The sequence below is a fragment of the Schistocerca americana genome, chromosome 2, assembly GCF_021461395.2.
Source record: "Schistocerca americana isolate TAMUIC-IGC-003095 chromosome 2, iqSchAmer2.1, whole genome shotgun sequence".
NCBI classification, from domain to species: Eukaryota; Metazoa; Arthropoda; class Insecta; order Orthoptera; family Acrididae; genus Schistocerca; species Schistocerca americana.
Genome location: NC_060120.1, coordinates 671,820,552 through 671,826,089, shown reverse-complemented (window position 1 = coordinate 671,826,089; position 5,538 = coordinate 671,820,552).

Below are 5,538 nucleotides of genomic sequence, written 5' to 3'. Positions count from 1 at the left end.
AAACCAAAAATCATAGTATCCTATGACTATAATATCAATGATTCACTGTTGGAATTGGCCAGCTAGTACAAATACCTGGGTGTAACCTGGGTTGCCACAAGTTTTCCCATGTGAAATTCCCTGATATCTCCCAAGTTTTAGCATTTTTCCCTGACGAATTTTGAGATCTCTGGAGTAAGTTAATACGTAAATTGACAGTCTGTCTTTGCAACTAAGGTACAAGAAACAATAATGCAAATGAGGGGAAAAAAACAACTTGCAACTTTTCTGTGGAAGAGATATCACAATGTATGAAAAGCCCTCTAGAGGTTAAGTTCACTGCGCACCTACTTAACATTCTGGCGGCCTAGCCAACAGAGGGAACTGATCACTGATCTGTCTTTTCTTCAGTTACTTTGTCATATAGACAATTTGTCTTTCATAGGTAATTTATAGGTTGCTATAGGCATTGTATTACATATATTTTGCTTTGGATCATAAATTCATCATATAAGTGTCAGACCTATTATCTTTGTATATTTCCTTTTAATAATTTTATATGGTTAACTGTATTCATATTTTATATTATCACAATTGGTTTCTATAACAGTTATCAAAATTTAAATGTCTGCTATGTGTATTTTACCTAATTTGTTTTTATCAGATTATGGTTCTTATATAAATGAAGCCTACATCTAAGCCCACGGTAGTGACATCTATGAAGCATGCATGCAGACAGACTTCTAGTAGCTACTGCACTTCAGTAGTTTTGTACAGTAACGCCAGTTGCGAAACAACTGTGTGGATGATGTGGCCTATTTTACACCACATTTTAGTTCTATGTGACGATGTTTTGCTGAGTGTATAAATGTTCTCACAGTGCCATTATGGCTTTACCACATTAGGACATGGTGTAGAACAGGTATGCTTTACCTTGTTTTATCTGTACATTTGCCAGTTTGTAGGAGAGTATATTGTGATATGAAATGCTATATTGTTTCGAAAGATAGACTGTCCACTAGGTGTAAAAATTTTTATATTGTAGATCTGAAGATGGTCATTACTGACTGAAACCAGTCGTCGCCAAAGGAATTTATATTGTGATCAAAGAGTTGAATAAAAATACATTTAACTTGCAAGCAGAGGGCATTTCCTGATGTGAGCAAAAACCTTAAGTACTAACATCAACATCTTTTGTAATGAATTGTTTGTAGATGGAGAAAGCAAGTCAAATGGTATACATGTTTCATTAAGACCACTGATCAAGGGCGTACCCAGGATCTGAACTGGTGGGAGGGGAGGGGGGGGGGCAGGTCATACTAGTCTCAGGAAACAAGGACTCGAGACAACACACAGCACATCTTATTAAATAAAACAGTAAACCAATGAAAAACTGCTTTGAATAAACATTTTAAATACAAGAATGCACTTGTACAATCCGAGAAAACATGCAGCATTTCTTATTAAATAAAACAGTAAACTAGTGAAAAGCTTCTTTCAATAAACATTTTAAATATAAGAACAGTAGCATAGTGAGGTGCCCGTTTAGACTGCGAGCTGAGCAGAGCAATGCAGAACAGTGCTGCACGGTAGCTCTGAGTTTTGTTTTGTGCGATCATTGGATGCGATTTCTTGCGATGGACATCGAAAGTCCCATATGTACGTCAACATCCCGTGTTGTGGGATCAGAAAAACAAACATGACAGAGGTCTGGTATGCCAAGCTTGGAATGAACTGTATAAGTACAAAAAATTAAAATAAATAACTACCAAAAATACTACAGACAAGAAACGCATCAACTTTGGTATATTATCATATTTGAGTTGCGTACAAATTTTATCATTTTAATAAATAAATGATAGCCTCAGTAGTTACAGTATTCAATAAATGATTCATGAGGTAAATTTGCAATAATGACAGTTGACAGGTTTTGAACACCTGTCCTCCGCTCCTCATCCTTCTTGAAGCTCCACAGTTTGCTTCTGAACGCATGCTTCAAAGCGCTGTTTTCGATTTTGTCCTGGTAAAAACTCAACTGAAGGTAGATTTTGGGTCTACCTTTATCGATTAATATGTTGTGAAAGAAGGAGATGCACTGAATAACAATGTCTTCGTGTTCTAAAGGAGTTTTTTTTCTTTGGAAGAATATGCAACTTGCTCGTCAAAAATCCGAACGCGCATTCCACTAGCACTCTAGCTGCCGATAATTTCTTGGTAAATAATCTTTCTTTGTCACCTAGTAACAATCCAGAAAATGGACTCATTAAATTAGGCAAATGAGCAAGGGCTTCAGGCAGCCCAAATGGGGATTTTCCTGAAGTGCCCAATAGTTTTTTCGGTGATGGCCAGTTTTGTGGAACGTTCTAAAAATTATTTTATAAATCACTTGCACTAAATGTCTCGCCATCTACTGCTTGTCATAACCTGCACATCAACTGCTATTAATCTACAGTTAGCGTCAGCTGTAACTAAAAAATTAATAGTTTAGGAGCAGAAAAGCATTTTATATTTAAAAATGGTAGGCGAAACGATGTTGTTCGTTAGAAACTTCACATAGTCATGATCCCTTACTGCCTACAAGTGAATACGCTGTTCCATTTAAATTACCTTCCCTGATTTCAGGAATAACCTCAGAAAAAAGTAGGCCTCTTGCAAGAAGTGTGTAAGGCGGTGAAGAAATGTGTAAACCACCACTGTAGGTGACTAACAATAAAATGTTGGTTCTACTATGTTCGTTACTGTTGGTTATTACTCACTGTGTTGTATCTATTATTTTACAGGCATTGTGTGATCTTTCTTTTGAGAAATATATGAGTACATATCGTACAAACCATCAATGGCAGACAGAATTTTCTTATTCTTATTGTCCAGACTTTCTAACATATAAAACACTTTTGAAGTGCCAAAATGTACTAGAACAAATAGGACCTCATACCAAACAGAACTAACAGGGGATATTGAATGTATACAGAGAAGGCAGCACAGATGGTCCCATGTTTGTTTGATCTGTGGGAAAGAGTCACAGAGATATTGCAGGAATTAAGCTGGAAGCCTCTTGAAGACTGATGTAAACTATCCCATGAAAGTCGATTAACAAAGTTTCAAAAACCAACTTTAAATAATGATTCTAGGAATATACTCCAATCCCCTACATATTGCTCATGTAGTGATTGTGAGGATAAGATTAGAACAATTACTGAATGCACAGAGGCATTTAGGCAATCATTCTTCCCAAACTCCGTATGTGAATGGAACGGAAAAAAATTCTGATAACTAGTACAGCGGAACGTACGCTCTGCCATGCACTTCACAGTGGTTTGCAGAGTATAGATGTAGATGTAGATGTAGCTGTAGATGTCAGCATGCCTTTTTTTCTGGCGTTCTGTAATATTAGTATAACAATAAGATTAATTAAGCCGATATATGTTTTATTTCTCAGAAAAGGTACCAATATTCTCTAATAATAATATGTCAAGCCCATGTCTATGTTTCAGCACTTCAGTAACGTTGGTAAGTGACTAATTTGGTGATGTATCAATTATAAGTGACCCACATACCACTATTTGCACATCTGCATTCTTTATATGTTGAACCTTGCAATCTAAATTTCTTGCCATGGAGTCCAATTACCGCTTTAGGGTAATGCAAAACATTCTGTTACATTATATGTTGTACTATCAAGGACTGCCTCAACAAGCTTTTTTATTCTCCAATGATGACTCTGCACCTGACTCCTAGAAAAAATTATAACAGCAGGTAACTGTAATGTTTTGGCTTGATATTAATGGATGCAGGTATTCTGATGATACATATTTCTTTATTGTACTGCTGCTATGGCCACTGTTATGTATCCAAACTCCGAAAAATTAGCTTTCAGAGGATTGAATTATTTTCTTTCACAACAACTACTCATTTTGAGGGATACATTACATAATCCAATGTTCAAGATTAAATTTCAGAATTAACTGTAAAATTATACTACTGCATTTCAACAAAGGATTGGTCAAGAATAGTAAGAAAACACAAGCAAAATTGGTTTCATAAATTAAGAAATTGGCAATAGATTTGCTTTCATAGATGTCAGGAACCACAGAAAAATTGCGCAAGAGATAATACCTAAAAACCAAAATGTTGCTGGTGTACCTGAACCTGCTTCAACTGTTCTTTGGCTGACAATGAATACATAAACATTAGGCAGTTCAATGGAGTCTGTGCTAAGTATATAAAGTTACAATGAAACCATTCTGTACTCACCATGTGACAGAAATTCTCTCATGTGTGTGTGATCAAAGTCTGCATAGTACAAATCACACAGAACAGAAGAGAGAGAACCTCCTTGCGGTATTCCCTTTACAACATGGAAAATATGTTTCCTAGATGTCTGTACAGTAACTGAACGCATGTATTCGACTGCACTGTGAAGAAGCCATTCAGCATCACTTTCCTGTAATAATGACAAATAACTTTAATTAAGTACCAAAAAAGATTTCATAGGAAAAAAAGCCAATAAATGATGATTTACACTTGTAAGCTCCAAGTAAAAAGCAATGCCTAAAGCATAGATCTTGTTCTGAACAGCTGATGTTCATTTACAAAGTATGTGTCATGGAATCAATCAGCACTCTAAAAAATACCATGTTCACTACATAATTTGGAACAGATTAAAAATTATAAATACAAATTAACTCAAAGTAAATATCGTATTGTTTATGTACAGTAAGGAAAGAGTGTGTATGGTAGAGCACTCTAGACAGCAAGAAACATGTGTTCAACACGATTTATTGTTCTCTTATAAAATCATGTTAGAATGCCCACAAAAAAGCTTTGACTACTTGAGGGGGGGGGGGGGGGAGGTGCAGAAATGTTTAGACTTAAAAACATGAAATACGCATGAATGATATCCTGCTGAAATTGCTGCTTGAATGAGTGAATGTGTTGGTTATGGCATTATTCTGGTTCGAATGGAATTAATGTTACATATAACATTATTCTGAAAACCAACGTCTTATTTTTGTATTCTACATATTTTTCTCTGCCTGTATTTTTACATCTTCTATTTGGGGCATTTGCTGAGCTGAGGGCAGTGTTGGGGGTGCAGCAGCCAATGCTATGACATCAGTGCCGGTGCAGCAGAGAGACCTCGTAGCCAACCACAGCTTCACAGAATACACCAGACAGAAGATTCCATGAATCCGAGTAAACAATGGAGAAGGTAAGAACATCAAACTCGAATTTATAATCATTCTCTTATTGGAAGTCTTTTAAAAAGTGTCTCACAATGTCATCTTATTAGACATCATTCTCTATGTACCACAGTATGGGAAAATGTTAATTTGTCAATGCTGACTTCAAGTCTACTGATTTAAATTGACTGGATATGCAACACAATTCAAGAATTGTACAGGAGTATTGCATAACTGGCCATGGTCACAGTTCCATGTAGTTTAATTTATACAAATTAACTCAACACCCTAACATTGGCTCAACATCATCACTGAATCAATAAAAGTCAGAAGACAGCAGGCCAATAGCATTTTGCATCTGGTTGCTGGCGGCTTT